The sequence below is a fragment of the Patagioenas fasciata genome, chromosome 1 (genome assembly GCF_037038585.1).
Source record: "Patagioenas fasciata isolate bPatFas1 chromosome 1, bPatFas1.hap1, whole genome shotgun sequence".
NCBI lineage: Eukaryota > Metazoa > Chordata > Aves > Columbiformes > Columbidae > Patagioenas > Patagioenas fasciata.
Window position 1 is genome coordinate 194,897,428 of NC_092520.1, and position 18,860 is coordinate 194,916,287.

Below are 18,860 nucleotides of genomic sequence, written 5' to 3' on the forward strand. Positions count from 1 at the left end.
AATATCTTATTTGTCTTATTCTCAGTTTCTGAAAAGATCTTTGTTAATACCTGGAAAGCAATTACATCTGAAACACAATGGACATCTTTGAATTCTGTTGTTGTATTCTAAACAATTGTTATACTTTTTGTAAGCTGGAGGAACTTCAAAAGTTTGGGAGATTTAGGTCAGTTGAATAATTAAATAGGAATGTTTTTCCCTGATCTTGATGAAAATGTTTTGATCTGTAAAACTAGGTTGAACTATCAGAAGAACTGCTTATATGGGGGAATTTCTGTTGCCTCTGTTTCTGTTTAGCTGGGAAAAAATGCAGTAACAGGCTGCAGAGAACAAGTACAGTATTTCTGGCTTGATGGAAGAGAAACCTGTCACACCCAGAACTAGTGTTCCATTTCTTATTCTATCAGTGTGTTTTTCCGATTAAATTTATTTTACATTCATATCACAGACATTTTAAAGGATAATATATTTAACTTGTCATACAGATCTCTATTCATCCCACACAGTTGTGGAGAGGGATAAGGCATAAGACATACTATATTAATGGACCACATTCAGGAAATTATTATGCTAGTTGTCATGACAGATACTGTACTAAAATACTAACTTTTAACATGATTGTGGAAGAGAATCTCCTGCAAGAAAACAGGAGCTAGAAAGCCTTATCCTTATTTGGCTCTAGTATAACATTAATCTTTTCTCTCATCTTGCAAACAAGATTAAATATCCAGAAGACAACAAGATTCCCAAAGCAAAGCATCATTTTCTCTGCTGTTCTTCTGGGGTGCAAAAATCTTAATCTTATAAATTAATTTAAATTAGGTTATTTAGCATAGAGATCTCTCATTACAGGGGAAAATAGAGTAGCTCTCAGTTGTGGAAAAACTTTGCTTTTTGCAAACTACACTGTCACTTTTGTGCATCAGAAGGTCGTTGATCTGTCTGAAATTATTTAAGTGAGGATTGTCCTGATTTTCCAGAAACAATGGTAATAATATTATCTCTAGCATGTGTCACTATTCACTTATATAGCTTCCAGACAGTTTTACAGCTAAATGTAAACAGCACTACTGAAATGCAGTTGCCAATGAAATGGAGAGCTCAGCCATCCAATATGTAACACAACAGTGAAAATTCAGAGTGTTTCAGCCAAGGGAAAAGTCGCAGTGTCAAAACAGTGCAAACCAGATCCTATTTTTAGAAACTCTCTGAAAGATCTCCTTTTAATAAGCGTGTTCCATTCAGGTTATCCATTTAAAAAGGATCTATTCTGAGTCATGTGCTTAATTCTTGTAATCTGGGACTCTTGACTTTTTGAAACCTAAAGAACACCATGAGAAATCTTGTAAATTCTTGTAGATAGATAGGCGTCATGTTTGCCAACTTTCTGTTAACCAGGACCTCCCCAGTTAAGTCCCTTATGCTTTCAGACAACTAGAAAGCATATCTAAGCATATCTTAAAGTATTATTCACGACTTCCTCCTACAAGTTCAATTGTTCCATCCCGAAAACAATGAAATATTTCAGAAACAAACCACACAATTAGAAATTAATGAGCATTTCAGAATTGCAGCAGCTCATGTTCTGTTATCCTAAATTAGCACTTTAAAATGCTTGATTTTACCCTACTGACTTTAATTAAGCTCACCATGTGCTCATATATGACAAATTAAGGGAATTATTTTTTTTAAAGAGCTCATCTAGCTTTAATTACAACATACTGTACATTACACAGAAAATACTGCTCCAAACTACTCCTTTCAGTTCATATCTGATGTATTCAAATTAATTAATGGCTATAATTTAAAATGATTAACAAAGAAAAAAGATAGTTAAATCGGATAGTTTAAATTGCTCTATGTCCAGCTACTTGAGAATGAGATAATTATTGTCTCACAATACTCATGGGAGACAGAGGAACATCATTGACTAAATTAATGTGGCATAAGCTAATTTTATATTTCCACACTGTCTGGATAATTCTTTTTCAAATCTGACAAAGTCTTATGTGGCATATCCAGTCCTAATTTAGCAAATCGTCCTAATTCATGTAGAGTATGTAACAGTTTGCTTAGCATAACAAGAAATTAGATTCCTTTTTTCCTTTTCACTTGCATACCTTGTTCTTTTTAAATTAATTTATTCCAATAATTTAAACATGAACTTTAATCCCATTTACTTCAGTGCTTTAATTTTGAAAGGCAGTTAAGCAAGTCTTTTCTGAATCAGGGCCCATTTCACTCTATCTTTCATTCAGAGTCAGCGAGCGACTATATTTCTTCTATGGATGGTGTTTAACAAATGCCAATGCAACGGCTAGTTAGGTCTGCTTGGATACTTTAGTTAGTAAAGCTCAGCTAGTCTGGTGATCTATTAATAAACTGCGGTCATGTGGACTAGTTTGGGATCGCTACCCAGCCCTACATTTGCCATTAATGTGTGAAGAAGTTCTGTGGATTGCTTACTTATTAGTTAGCTATAACTATGACCTCACTGTAATCTCCCCATGATAACAAAACAAACCTAAAATGTGTTCTGAAGTATATATTGAAAATTTTACAATGATTTCAGGAATGTAATTATTTTTTGAGACTAATTCAATTGTATCAATTTCTTTCTGGTAAATATACAATAAAAGAAAACTGAAATAAAGGAGAATGAAAAAGAGAACCTTCCCCTCCCCCCAGAAAAAAAAAAAAAATCAAAATCAACCAACCATAAAAAAACCCACACACAATCACAAATTAACAAACAAACAAAAAACAAGTAAGGGACAAGTTGAGAAACTTGACTTAAGCTACTTGGGATTTCCCTTCAAAGACCAAGTGCATAAAAATGAGATTTCAGGGAATTAGCTTAAATATGTCAAGCAAGCCATTTGGATCTTGCTCAAAGTCAATATACAGAGAAATCATTCTATAAAGTCAATAAACACAGTCTCCTATGTGATGATGAAGAATAGAGAACTCAGATAAATATCAAACTGGAAAAGGAGATAAAAAGCTAAAGCGAGATACATGAAAATGTGAACAAAAAGATCTATCAAAGAGCATCTCACGAATTAGCTGCATTAGGGAGAGACTGAGCATGCTGCTGACAGTTGAAACTTCAAAATGTAGTATGCGTACAAAGCAGATATTTCAATAAAAAGATAGTAAAAAATAAAAGAGTGACTTTTAAGCTTGGGAGAGTCAAATAGGCCATATCATTCCAACAATTAAATGTAATAAACTTGTCTTGAAAATAAGAAGCCTTATTTTTTTTTTTTACTTACCTCAAAACACTTCAGTACCTCAGATATTCCAGGATCTGAAGTTATTAAAAAAGTATCAAAGCAGCAATGACAGGCTGCTCTCAAGCTGTTTTATAGATAAAGAAATAATAACAGATAAAGAATTCTAAGCACCATTTGGAAGTCTGAAACTAAGGTGAATCTCTGGGACCTGTGGATATCTACTGTGAATTTTGTTGGATATTTAAGGAGGTCCCTTGGAGGGGACTTCTAATTCTGTTGTAGACCCATTTTCTGTAAAGAGTTGATCTTACATTGATTTTACAGGGCAAATCACCTGTGAATCATAAGAAAAAAAAAATAGAAAAACACTAGCAGCCCAGTTAAATTCCACATTCTCCTTTCACTTAAACACAATTCAATATAAATTCATAGAGGACAAAACACTTCATAAATAGTACTCAGAAGAATTGTTCATGGTGCCAGACCAAAATTAAATCAATTTCTAATGCTTTCGCTGAGTTTAAGCATACTTGTAACAGAATAGGACAGAACTCCCTATTTAACATCCCTTGCCTTACAAACACTTCATCTCCTGCCTGCCCTCAAGGTACCTGATGGTTGGTTTGTCTTCATTTAAGGCTAAAAACAGTTGTCTGGATCAATAGGGTTAAATTAGTCTTGTTTGAAAGAGGAAGAATTCATGTCCATTGTCTTTTTTGCTGTTGCCACTGACCATAGAATATTTTGCAAAGAGAGTAAGACCCAATGAATCCATCATAGAGATCCAACTTGGAAGAACACAGCAGAAAATATCTTTATATGGTGATGATGCCGTGTTATTTTTATCTAACCTGGACAGTTGCTTAAAATAAATTCATAAAGCAATCTATGATTTCAGGAAAGTGTCTGGCTATGATGCAAATAATGCCTAATATAAAGTGCCAGCTAAATCTACCTAACTTGATAAAAGAATTTTACCAGAAAACACTTGCATTCTATAACTTATTCAGGAACTAAAATTCCATAAAATCAAGAAGATTTCAATAAAAACTGAATACCAAACACTAATCTATCAAAAAAAAGAAACATCTGAAGTGCTGAGGAGAAACACTATTCTTTAGTGTGTATTTGTGTTTGTGAGGGAACCAATCATAATTAGGTGAAGTTTTGAATTGAATTATCCTTCTTATTTCAATGTTATATAAGAATTCTCTCTGACAAATCTTTAATAGGTCCAGAGAAATTCAAGTAAAATACAAAAAAAGATCCAGAAAAGCGAAGTTTATATGAGAAACAAGGCAATTATTTGTCCTAAACTAAAGAATGCTTAATGACAACCATATCAGTAAATCTCCCTCAAGACAATTCAGCTCTTTCAGAAGGGCATTTGACTTTCCAGAGCTTTAGGCAACCTTACAACTAAATGAATGTTTATGTTTTCAAAACTGTATGTTACAGATCATTAGTTCATGATGTGAATTCTTGCCTCTGGGATATTTTGAGAAAATCTGTTATTTCGTTAATGTTGTGAAAGAGTTCTACCATTCATGCTCTATAATTTCCTATCATCAAAAAATCATAAGATATTTCAGTGCAAAGAGTTAATATGTGTGCATAACTGCTCTTTGGGCTTAAAAGTCCTAATGGGTTCAAGAGACACTGAGCTACAAACTAAAGAAAAAACTCTTGCAGCATATGCTGACATAATAAAACTTAATGGTTTTCATTGACTCAGCTATCTATGTGAACTAGCAAGGAATGTCCATGTAGATTTTCATGCTGAGAAATTCATAAAGAGGTTCTTCAATATTATCCATGCCAGCAATTCAATCTTGCAATGTCTCCAGATAGACTGGATATTCTGGACAGCAAAAGAACAACTTCGGTCCATTCAGTCAATGTTCTAGCACTTCTGTGATGATTTAGGTAGAATACATTTATTCTCTATCTACCTATACAACTCACAAAAAAAAAAAAAAAAAAAAAATTGAGCTAGTCTTCCAGATTACTTTTGCAACAAGACAAAATGCATTTAAACCAACAGAAATCATCTGTGAAGGATTTACTGAAGACATTTTAGAAGCAAAGGCAGAATATGCCAGGACAGTCTAGGATCAATACCATTTTGTACAAAATGGAGCCCATACTTAACCTTGCTCTCTTCATTTGTGGCATGATGCCAGTTTACATAGTGAATTAGGCAAAGTGCACACAAATGAAAGCACTGAAAGATCTTAAATTTATAAAATCTAGGAACAAATAGATATAAATAGCTAGTAAATAGCCACAAAAAATGTAATAAAAATTGTTTTCAGAAGAAGAAGGGGAGGGAAAGAAGAAATGTCACTGAAGTTTCTACAAGTTGCATATTTTTTTTCTCTTACAGTAGTCTACAGATTTCTTTTTAAAATTGTTTCTTTAATATAATTTGGGATTTTAGGACTTAATCTCCATCTTGTCTTTATCTTCAGATTATACATGTTATTCAACTATATCTGTGATGCTTTCACGAGACCTGAGAGGCACCAAGAAACAAGGAAAAGGCATTAAACCTTAAGCATTTGCCAGAAGTATTATATCGTTACCACAGCTATTTGTGTTCTAGGCAACAGAAAATGATAGTACCTAAAGGATTCTTGATTATAATCTGTTAATCATTGATTTCAAAGGTCTTTCGGGTAGAGTGAAAAATATTATTGTATGAAAAGTGTTTTAAGTCTTTTAAGTTATTAATATAATAATATAATAATTGAAATTAAGAATGACTTGAGGTGGTGGAGGAAATCTGATATACACTCAGGGAAAGGGGGGATCTGGAAAATATTCTGACAGAAACAGATCTGTGCTTTGGCACAAGTTAGGTGGAACAAAATAATTCCTGAACTATCTGGGTTTGACAACATGGATATGTTGTCTTCTCCTACCCCTTCCAAGGTGGAAAATTCCTCACCAATACATCAGCGTTCCTCTAATTAATTAGAAGTATCTCCTTAGAACAGCAGCACGTTTTAGTCCCAGATCTCTTTAGCTAGCACAAATAGGCACACAGATATTTTCCAATTTACCACTAAATAGATTTCTGTCAGGAACTTCTCTGATTTCACGTAAAAGCAACCCCCCCCCCCAAAAAAAAAAAAAAAAAATCCATTTTGATGAGTAAGATCAATGGTTTTCCTTCTCTTTCTAGTAGTTTCTTCACAGTATCTTCTGAAAAACGCTTTAAACTGTCCATGGGGTTTCTTCACTGAAGCACTGATTCACAGTTGAACCTGATATGGTTATATTTTATTAAGAAAAGAATCTATAGTTAGAAAATTTGAAACACATTGCTGAAGCTGCATCTAACATTCTAGTAGTCATACTAAATATTTCAAGTGCTTGTATCCAATGAAAATGCATAACAATTTGATAAATATTTGGAGAATTAAAAGAGGAAGGTAGGGCCAACAATAAAGATTCTGATGAGAAGCTCCTTCAAATCTGCAAATTTGAAACTCACTTCATATTCTTTCCTCAAATGTAATTACTTACTGTGGGGTTAGGGGAAGAAATGTGCATTCAGTTTTTCCATTTTTAAATACTATTTTTTTTCCACACTTCAGTCTATAGACCTTACTTTATATTATTAGAATTAGATTAAAAAGCTGTCATTATATTTTCACTATCATAAATGAAAATAAATGTGCTTTTTCAGATTTGCATGAAAGATTACTGCTTCACTGCTTTTTTTTCTATTTCTTCATATATACTAGGAGATATGTGATTCTAATTTTAAAGGCTGTAATGTTATTTTGATATCTACACTGCACTTTATATATATATTTTTTTAAAGAAACATATAATTTAAGTGAATGAAGCTACATTCGTACACCCCTTGGGAAGGAGAAAAGTATTATTTGCCACTATTGCTCATTAATTGGATTAGGAGGTAATTTTACCTTCTATCTTCATTTTGGATCAACAAAATGTGAATTTTGTCACCTTATCACCAGATCTTCAACTATTTCAACTTACTTACTTTTTGTAAATTTTAAAATCTCAAAGTATTCAAGCAAGAGGCGAAATTAGAAAAGAAATATAGGACTGAAATAGTATTTATTAATGTAATAAGTATTTCTTATCTCTGAAGTGTTCAGAATACATACACAGAGGAAGACACCAATTATCAGACTTAGGTTTCTAGCTGAATCAGAGTTCTTGCTTATTTATTTATTTAGAACTTCTGTATAGATTAACAACTTATTGAATAACGTCAATTTTGTAAGCCTATGTTGCGCTCCTAATAGAAGCCAGAATGGGTTGTATTCAAGGGATGCTCATTATACACACTTTTCCAGGACTTTGAGTGTGCTGGAATTGGTAATTGCAGTTGAATTCTAGAGTACTTCCATGTAAAAAAAATATGAACTAGATATCAAATAAGTTAAAGGCTGCAAATGTAAAGGATTTAAGTTCACAACTGTGGTTTAATAGCCTATGGGAGCAGGGTACAAAGTGAGGAAGTATGAGATGGCATTGGAGTTAGATCACACTCGTCCTATTATTCTTCAGCTTCAAGAGTTAACAGCTGAAAAGGAGCTTTGATGCTTGTGTTAGGCCTTGCCTTTTACACTGTGCCCTGAAAATGTGATCCAGTTGAATGGCAGTCATGAAAAAGAGCTGCTAAAGCAAAACATTCCACAGAGTTAAACTGATACAGGGTTTTATTAGTAAAGTGAATACTTATGAAAAACCTAAATCTACTTTTAGCCAGTCTTTAATTATCCACTATAAACTTAAACCAAAAGAAAAAGCACCAGGTATTATTAGCCAAAGTTGTACTCTGAAGAGTACATAGACAAATGATAATAAAAAAAACCCTAATCAAAAGTACTATTAATGCTCAGAATTGAGAAATACAAAAAAATCAAGTAAACAAGACGTGAGGAGCTGAAGCAATCAATAGAATTCCAGCAATAACTTCATATTTTACGATCCTGGTTTATTTTCCTGAAGGCTACAAACCCCAAATTATCCGTTTTATTATTTCTTAATAGATTTAGCCTTTAATTTAACATTAATTTCTTCATCTTCTAGCAGTAAACAAAGTCAATTCCTGAAGTTCACATGAAGAATGAATTAATTCCTGTATCATTAGGTCTTAAAAGCAACATTCATTACGCAAAGCTAGAAAAGAACCATTATGAATTATCTGTCACTTTCATATGTTACACAAAATCCTGAAAAAGACAAACCCTGAAAACTATAGCACCACAGCAAACAGGAAAACCAAAGGATTTGGCTGGGTCAGATACCTACACTCAGTTCTCTATACAAATTAGCATTTAAACTTTCTGTGGACTCCCACCATACTGCCAAGAAATTACTTCGATCCCAGCTTATTTATATGCACCTACAACAACTAAGGTAGGCTCACAATAGAAATAAGATGTTTTTCATTTAGCACATATTGGAAGCTGTATCTGAAACAGCTGTGCTTCCACAAACCCATCACTAACAGTGATTTCAGATACCACCACTGGCGTTGCACTGGACACAGAACAATTCATAGATGAAAGGCATTTTAGGAAACTACAACCTCTCTCCTATGAGATACAGTTTTCTTGCTGAGAAACTAGTAACTAATCATATAAGAACTTGTTTTCTACTTTTAAAGAATTATCTGGTCAGCAAGAATAAGAGAGGAATTCTTGACCACAATATGTGTATTGCCCAGCTTTTCACAGAGGTAAAATGATAAAAGATTAGCACCAAATAGTGCAGCTTTTAAAACAAGCAAGTACCATGCTAGTCTATTGAAACCTGCTATTGTTAAATCCAAAGAAAGAAGTTTCAGGTGAATGTTCTGTACTGTACCCTCAAGCACATCATACGGCTCTCTCAGCCCAGGAGGGAAGCTCATAAATGCTTTCTGTGGTCTCCTAGTCTCTCTGGGCTGGTCAGCGGCCCAGAATAGGTCTGGTTGAAATTTAGTTGGTTAATTTGTATTTCAGTCCAATTTTTTCAGCTGAAGATCCATAAACCTGAGCTCCATATTCAAATTTGCAAGTGCTGAGATCCCCTGTTTTTTGACTTTGCAAGTCCCCCTCTAGCTAAACTTGAGGCTTTAGATGGTTTTATGGCACTCAAATTTTTTTTTACCCAGAGTTACAGGGATTGCAGAAAGCATGTGAACCTCGTCTCCTCATTGTAAATAGGAGGACATACCAGGCATTGCAAAACAGTAAGTGAATGCTTATGAGTCAGAGTAGACAAGAATACGAGGTTGCTTAAGGTGTTGTCCTGTCATGTTAGTGTGACAAACTAGTTGCAGCATCTTTCTGCTTGAACCAGTATGATACCACATTTTTCACAGAGAGTCAGTGTATGGTAATATGTGGCCGTCACATTGCGCCCACTCACTAGAATAAATCTTCATCTTCCACATCCTTTTACTGTAAGTACTCTTGCTTTGGTATTTTACAGAAATACTTAGGGTGAAAAAACACCTTTGAGAACACTACACATGACAGTGTTTTGTATTGTTGGATTTCCCAGTGTTCAGAATCAACATTCATTTGATTTTCTATTGACAAATGTAGTAGTTAATTAATCATTCACTGATCTCCTTATAAAAGATATATAGTTAGCAGGTTTCTTTTAAAAATCTTCTAAGAGAGATGTTAGACTTTATACACTGAGCATTGAAATACATATTTCAGGGTCAATTCTGCAATACTGTAACAAAGAAAGACCCGCTGGTTTCATCAACAATTGAAATGACAGATTAAATTTTCTGTGCATAATTTTCAGTCTTTTAATTAGTAGATGCATCATATCTGTCTTCTTATTTTAATATTAAAAATTTGTAAACATATTTGTAACTTTGAGAGTATTATGAACTGATACCATGGCAGCTGTCCCTAAAATGGAAAACATTTCTGCTAAATGAAATTTATTTAGAATTAAAAACATTCAATAGATTAGTGAACCAAGATGTATACTTGCAACTTCTATTTGGTAAGTCTCTCCCTATCTGAACTTAGTCCAGCAGCTTGACAGACTTCAAGTTGCAGTCATCGTGTGATGAAGTCTTGATTCCAGAATACCTGCATAAAATTAACATAAGTAATTAGCTGAAACCTAACTAGATTCTAGACAAGGAATAGTAAACAAGAGTGATCTTGTTAAATGAGTCATTTCCGGTTGGAGTAGATAGCATGTCTGTACTTAACAAAGATGAGGCAGGAAAGGAAGATGCATCAACCATTATACAGGTTGCTATTAATCACAGTTTAAGACTAGCAAGGATTTTATTTTGAGCATTGCTGTACGTCTCTGCCTAACATCAAGTCAAAGTGCAATTTTTCACCGCTTGCTGGAATACTAGATTATTTTCTACTTTTTCAGCATTTGGAGACAAATATCAGGAGGATTTAACTCTGTTATGCTGTTGCAACAGATTTTGAACTGTCATACCCTATAAAGCTGTTGCCAGGACAGTGCTACTTCAAGCTTAATAAAAGCTACTCTCATGTGTTCTCTAGTCCTCCACAGAGGAGTTCTGTATTTTCAAGGAAAACTTAGGTAAAGTAACACTTTAAATTATGTCAAGCATGACCTACAAAGTAAAAACAAATGAAGCATATGATTTTCAGAAGAGGAAGCCTTGTTCCAACTCCTATGAACAGCTGTAGCTGCTGGCTCAACTTCTTGGACTGTTTTGCTGAAATAATTGTGAGTTTTAATTTGAGTCAGAGAAAAACTGCATTACTATACAACTTTGATCTTGTCATCCTGAGTAATATTAATTTCTATAAAAATGATTGCAATGTTATAAAAAAATAAGGTATTATCAAGCATCAAGCAGATGTTGAACCACATATGTGGAAGATAAATCAGGATAACTACTGTTTTCCACTGTGTTTATGGTAAAACATTCCAAGCTAGCCAGAGAACAGGAAAACAGTAAAGCGTTGGCACAAGCACAGTTACTAAGCAGACACCATCACCAGATAATGGGTACAAGTTACTCCTGGGGACATTCTGATTGGATACAAGAGGGAAATTTTTCATGATGAGAACAATCAGCCACTGGAATAATCTCCCCAGGGAAGTGGTGGATTCCCCAACACTGGACATTTTTAAGATTCAACTGAACGAGGTGCTAGGCCTAAACCGTGCTTTTGCCAGGAAAGGTTGGACCAGATGATCCTTGTGGTCCCTTCCAACCTTGTATTCTATGATTCTATTATTCTATACTAATAGCTTCACTTATGAAGAGATTCAATGTAGACCATGTGGTATTTTCCATTGGTTTATGATTTTTACAGATAGCGCCTGATACTACGTGCAAGAACGCCCTTGAAGGGTGCTTGGAGCCAAGCACCCTGAGAAGGTGTTAAATAGAGATGGATAGCACAGAAGGAAGGAAAATAATTTTATCCTTTTCAACTCTAATCACAATGGTGATGAAGCAACTGTTACTGTAAAAGGTTATGCTCTTCATAATAACTTTAATTTATAATAATTCTCTTCAGAATAATTTTTAAAATTCAAGAGGATAGCTGAAATAAATTTTCTAGGTCAAATCACAGACAACACTATTTTCAGTTTCAGAAACAGGTCTAATAATTTGTCAAAATGACCTTCTGCACAGAATCCCAGACACTGACATGGGCGTCAACAGACAAAAAGACGGAGATAATTTTAGAAATAAATTTTCAGCTTAAAATGAAAAAATACAAATATGAAAACAAGGAATCTTAAAGTTACTAGCTTTACTGCTTCCAAAAGTGAGCAAAAATCCCTTCTGGGCACAGAACAAAGCAAATGAATGAGTTATTAAATCAAAATGGTTTGAGATACAGTGTTTACTGTGAAAAAATGGGCATACTCATCTCCCGTGTAAAGTAAGTGGAACAATGAAGAAAAAAAGTAGGAACGTTCTTACATTTTAAAAAAAAATAAAAGGAAAATATTGAGTAGACTCCATATAAATTAGTCTTTGGCGTTCACTGAATATGTTGAGATGTGTTCCAACCACCTTAAAGACTTTGGAAGAGATGCAGTCAGTGCAGAAGTCCTGCTAGTATATCAAAAGACACTTTCAGATTAGTAATAGCAATGGTAATAATAATAAGTCTGACACAGGTTTTTACTGAAAAACCAAGAACAACATATGAATTGGCATCATATATATCCTTCACTGTGGCCTGATCTGACCACAACAACTAAAGGAATAAAAGCAGTGAAGGCTTGAGGGTGAGAAGTGGTGGAAACAGTCTAAGCCACATCAAGATTCCTGGAACAGCTGCAATTGGACCCACTCACAGCTGTTTACCTTCCCATCAGAAGCTCCTGCCTTTACTACAGAGGCTAACATGGGGCCTGGTACAGTAATCCAAACTGCATTTGCTTTGATTTTCCTGATTATGCTAGGTTAAATAGCTGTTCCATGGGCAGCAAGACTTTTCCCTGCAAGAGAAGCATAGTTGGCACTAGGTGGCAGGAACTTCTGTGGCTGTCTCCAGATTGACTATCTCCATTAATCAGAAGCCAACCAGATTGGCTCTACATCTCAGTGATGCAGAGTGATTAACACCAGTGATGGTGGTTCTCCCAAAAGTGGTTCTCTCATTTAAAAGCAGGTGAGTTTCATTGGCTAATAAATTCATAACAGCTGATGATCCCACTCTGTATATCAAAATACAAATGTTCAGACATGAAAACTGGCAAATACTTTTTTTTTGTGGTGGTGAAGAAATTATCCACCAAAGTTTTTCATAAAATTTATCTGCTTAACAGAACTTCTGTTCCTTCCAATGTTAAGCAAGCTCTTCTTTTATCTCCATATAGTTCACCAATCCTTATATTGATCTCTCTCTTACTAAAGTCTAGAAAATTATTATTAATCACTAATTGTCAACTAAAGTGCAACCTTGAAGAAAGAACATTTATTGACTGCTTCTTCAATGTTAAAAATGTTGTACTTGAATTTTAAAATTAGGCAAACTACTCAGTAACAGAAGGACTTTTCCATCCTTCTACCTGTTGATCCATTGATCTACTGATCTATTGATCAACTGATCTATTGATTGATCTATCTTTTACACATGCTGAATAATACCTTGTCTATTCAAAACTCTATAAGAAAGTTTCTGTCTTGTCCCACCAAAATGAAGTGATTTGATCCTAAATGTATTTCACATTAACATTGTTCTGTTCTTGATTTTATTGAAAGTAGTTCTGTGCCTTTTCATCAGTTGTCGAGCAACTCATTATGTAAACCATTAAAATGCATTCATAAGCTGGAGGGGGGGGAAATCAGAAATACATAAAGAATTTGGTACAACTGCAACATAAATAGAAAAGACATTCCTGTTCTGTAACATATTTCCAAGCTGGCAGTTTATCAGAAACTCTCTCTAAAAAAAGAACCTCTCAGTTAGCAAGTCTGGAATAAACTCTTACTCAAAACCAAAAGGTCTGACCCAGCTGTTGGCATTATTCATATGAAATATTTTACCGGCATAATCAAAAAAGACTTTAACATCTTCTTTCAAGTATTGTTGAATGCAAATACTGCAGGCCAAGCTCTTTCTTTCAAAATAAATGAGCAGTTGCAGAACAATAAAAACAGTTGAGGCAGTTAAGCTAAGACATGAAAAGCGGGATGCCAAGGCGAGTTTCTAAACCGCATTCCAAGCATTTTAAATTCCTTTTGATTGTTACCACGAATCCACTGATTGTTGTGAAAAGGGTATGTTTCATCAAGCCACAGGCAAGGCCTTGAATAAGTCTGGCTCAGAGTTTGTGGCATTGATGTTAAAATGCCACACAGTCACAGCTATGCAGCAACTATTCCCAGTCCCACATCACCACTCTTTTGTAGGAGCACGTCTGCCTCTCTGCTAATGACATAAATTAATTCAGAAGATGCATTCAGGGACTATATGTACATTGCATTCTTCTCTACATGAAATACATTTATGATTTTAAAGCTACAACACAAGTAAAACTGCATTCTTTTGTCAGACACTATTTTCTGTGTTCTCTTAAGGCTTCAAATCCTCCTAGAATTTTCCTGTCTCTTCCTTTTGTTTGATACTTCATGGAGACATGCTGTCTCTCCGTATTCTAATATGCTGTTTTATGCCACTCTAAGTACCAAAATAAGACTCTAAGTAGTTTAAACTGAAATGCTTCCTGCATAAATTGCTGTCATTCTCCAAACTAGTAAAGGTGATGGTAGCAGGGTTACTGGAGAGGATCTCGTAGGTGCAAACACACATTGATTTAGCAGCTATCATACATTCCATCTTTGCTGTACACGTCTAGGTGACCTGATATCGAATGTGCCTCATTTTAGTTAGTTTGGGGAGTCTGTCAGTGTATGTGTTTAGAAACACTTATCACCGGTCTGATGCATTGTGAGTTCATCAAGACAAGTATATCCTCAGTTCTGTTCAGAATTTCCTGCATCAAAATATCCAGGAAATCAAATAAATCACATTGTCTTAGTTAATCATTATAGATTTGAGCCAGGAGAAAAACAGCAGCATGAGATGGCATTTTCTACTTCAGAAATAATATTCAATTATATAATTCAAAACATACATGTTTTCCAATATGAGTGCAAAAGATGGGAGAACTGAATGCCAGTTGTAGGCATTCACCTCTAAATAATATTTCCGTGATGCAGATATTGCCTTTATCCTGCAGAAAAACATTCTCAATGTTACATGACAGAGATAAAACCTCAGACAGTTGATTCCCTGTCATCTCTACAGACTTCACTTAGCTTTAAGAAGTAATAGAAGAAAATCTTTAACATAAAGTAGCATTGGATGGACTTCAAATGATCCAGTGAGCCTTGATATTTATCTGTTCCTCTTTGATGAGGTGTCTGGCGGAATTTCCTGCTTCTGCTGTGATTGAAAATATTGAGACACTATCTAGAGCAGTTTCATAACTTTTCACTTCTTATGCTGCTTATAACAAAGAGAAATAGTTTTTGAAAATTAGGGGAACTCCCTTACAAAAAAGTTCCAGGAATTTTCTTAGCTTCCTGGAAGTTCATAATTTGTCTCAGTCAGCATTAGCAAGTCTTGAGTCATATATATATTTTTTTTTTTCTGACATGTCAGTTCTTGCTTGTGTGTTCTTCACAAACGACGAGAGAGCCCGGGAAGAGCTTAAGAAACTAGAAACAAAACAGATGTCCCATTATGTGCCTAGAAGTTTAACAGAAGAAAACAGGATGGAAGCATAAGGGGGAAAGATTATCTATATATCAGTTTAACAATATGACCATGTTGTTTGGAGGAATTCTTTTCCTTTGAAGAAACCCTTTCTGACCAAGAAAAACATAGATCTTCTACAGAATTGCCAATGTGGAATCTGAAAGCCCACGAGTTTTCATTGTGTGTAGAACACCTCATTCCATTCTAAAATGTATGTGCTTCAGTGATGCTAGAAACATAATGATATAACCAGAAATCATTCTTGTGATTTCAAAAACACCACTTTTTAAGTTATTGACCTTTTTATTATCATTTACTGAGATATCATATGCTAGGGTTAATGGACTCTACTTGATGTGTCCATTAGGGTTAGGACAAGGTCTAAAATCATAAGGACAATATCTGTGTTTCTGTTCTCAAATCCTTTGCAGAAAGTTTGTAAACTGAAGCAGATAAAAGTTGCTATTGAATCCTTCGACACATACAAGCAATTAACGAGCCAAGAAAAATGCAATGAGAATTGGAATCTGATTTCTGATCCAGGTAGTGTAAATGTCACCTGTATGATAGCAACAGTATAAAGGGAGAAGTGTTAATTCTAGAGAAAACAAAAGAAATCCAGGGAACATACAGTGTTTTAAAAACTCCTTTTGCAGGCAATTTGAATAAAGATATGATTATAATGATTGGGACTACATGGTACAAGGGAAAATAGAAAACATGCTAAATATTGTTTTTCAGAATAAACATGTTAGCAGCGTAATTGAAATTTTAGATATCCTAGTATTTTTCCTCATCGAAGAGTTCACATTCAATGAGTTTTTGTGTCTGGAAAGGATGGTAGGATTGAAGAAAGAAAGGAAAATTGGATCTCAGAATAGAATAGACTCAACAGAACAGGACAGAGGGGTGAAACTCAAAATGTATGGATCAAGGAATCTAAGCCAACATGTCAGTTTCTGCTGATACTTCTGTTACCAGCAAACATTCTTACAGAGGATGAACTCTTACTATTGCTAGCAGAAATCAGTTTATATGCTGGCAGTTAGATTCACAAATTTAGTAATTATGGCCATACAAAGGATGAAAGTGACCATCTATATTTTGTCACCAAGTAGATTTTTTTGCATAGAAACTGTTTTGGGGATTGGCATGTCTGTTTGTTTTGTTTTTTTTTTTTTTCTAACCTGCAATATTAGTCACCTATTTCAAACATATTGAAGCATGACTACATTATTTCAAAAGATTGTAAATGAAGATTAAGAAACACCAAAACTGTGTTTTTCTGAGCAACCTCAATTAATGTCTTTTGTGTGTATGCACATGTTGACACTCTTTAATTATTATTTTTTGTCCTCATTCAGTGTTCAGGAAGGCTACGGATGCAAATCAGGGTTGATGAGTGAGTAGCGAAAGGACATGCAGCTTCATTTATTGAAAAATCTGCTTTGTTCGTTGTTTACTAAGTAAAGCACAATATGAGTGGAAGATTTGGGACTGTCTTCAGTTTAATTACGAGAATCCTGGGGACTGCAAACCTCCAACAAATTTGATGTTGTACAAGTCTCTAACAGACACTTGCTAATTCAACACTACATTTTTCAGGTACCCACCATAACATCCTCGTGACTGATTTGTAGAAATATGGAGCATTAATAGCTCCCTCTTGACTTACACTGAACTGTATGTTGACAATTTAAGTGTTAAGCAATTCTAATTTTTCTGAAAAAAAAACACAAGCTCTAGACTGTTTAATGAGGCACCCTAAAATTAGTGAAAATGTCTGAATATTATTTAACCTTGAGATATATAGACCCAGGAATTTATGGAATAGAAATAATATCATCCCCCTCCCATTTCCAAGATTAATTCCTCAATCTGTGAAACATTCATATATAATAGTGACAAATATGATTGAAATGAGAAAATTCATGAGAAAATTAATATTCTGCCTCCAGAGCAATGTTTGAATAACGTGCATGAAATAGGATATTAGGCCACCCACTGAACAACAAAACAAAATACAAAATAGTTTCTCATTTAGAAAAACAATCCATCCTTCGCATTTATTGAGGCAAAGTCCTCATGAGGGAAAAAAAGTTATATGATCATGTAATTGAAAACCGTTTAAAACAGTTCTTTAATGTACCAGGAAATGCATTAAGATTTCAATCTTAATCCCCCACTTTTCTCAACACTTGAATGCTTCTCTTTTAATACTATTTTTCCTTTTTTGTTCTTTTTATGTATAGTTTTGTATTTTGGTCAAAGAAATTTTCCCAGAACCACTTTTGATATAAATTCTGTCCCTGTTAAACACTTTTTTCTGTTCCCAGTGTCACAACTTGTATTGACATAGACAGCTATGTGAAGATGACTTGTCAATATGTTTTCCTGCTTGTTCACTCTCAGATTATTGTAATCTTCTGTTTGTGACATCCAAATCACTCACACTGCATAAGACTGCAAAGTTTTCAGAGGATTATGGCTTTTTAGTTTACACAAGCTGAGGCAGTAAAGGAGAAAGAACTAGATGAGCTCTAGGAGTATTAATTAATTTGCCGTGGAAGTTTCCCCGCACAGAGGAAAATCTTGGATACACAGCTGCTGTCTTGATGCAGTACGGAAATGACAGGCACTTATGAAGCAGTTGCTTCAAGCTGCCTGGTCAGAGTATGGATATGACAGGCATTTATGAAGCAGTTGCTTCAAGCTGCCTGGTCAGGGTCTGTAGGGGTATACTGTCTTCAGCCCTTCCTTGCCACCTGAAGGAAAACCAGCTTCTTGGAAACATATGGACTCAGTAATCCAAAGGTTAATATGGTTCAAAACTGTCTGATGTTTTGCAGAGCTTTCCGAGTAAAGTGCTTCATGATCTCATCTGGAAAATTCCTCTAAATAGGCATAAGTAACGAAACCATGGGTAGCCATTGTGTAAGCCTTCTTCAAACCAATGTCACAACATGGGTTCCGTGTGTGCAGGCACAAAAGGTGAGTGAAAAAAAAAAAGTCAGCACTTTGACATAGTTAGTAAGCTGGAACAGCTGGACTGTGAAGGGCATTTAAACCTTCCTGCAAAAGGTCAGGGCTAGACTGAGAATTGGGTCATGAAATATGTAGCTAAGCCAGCTACACATCCCTTAGCCAGATCATTCACTCTTTCTAAGCCCTTTAAGAGATACTTACAAGCTTAGTATGAGGCAATATCAACAGATAGGATCCCTACAAGTGAGGCAAATTCAACAAGCAAATTGCTCCATCTGTTTTTAGCAGTAGTGAATTTTTGTGGGAAGACAACATTTTGTGAACTGTAGGCTTGACAATTTAAGCCTCTCCTCACACATGTCAGCCGGGTTTCATTCCAGTGTATATCAGCAAAGCAGAATAAGTAGCCATTTCT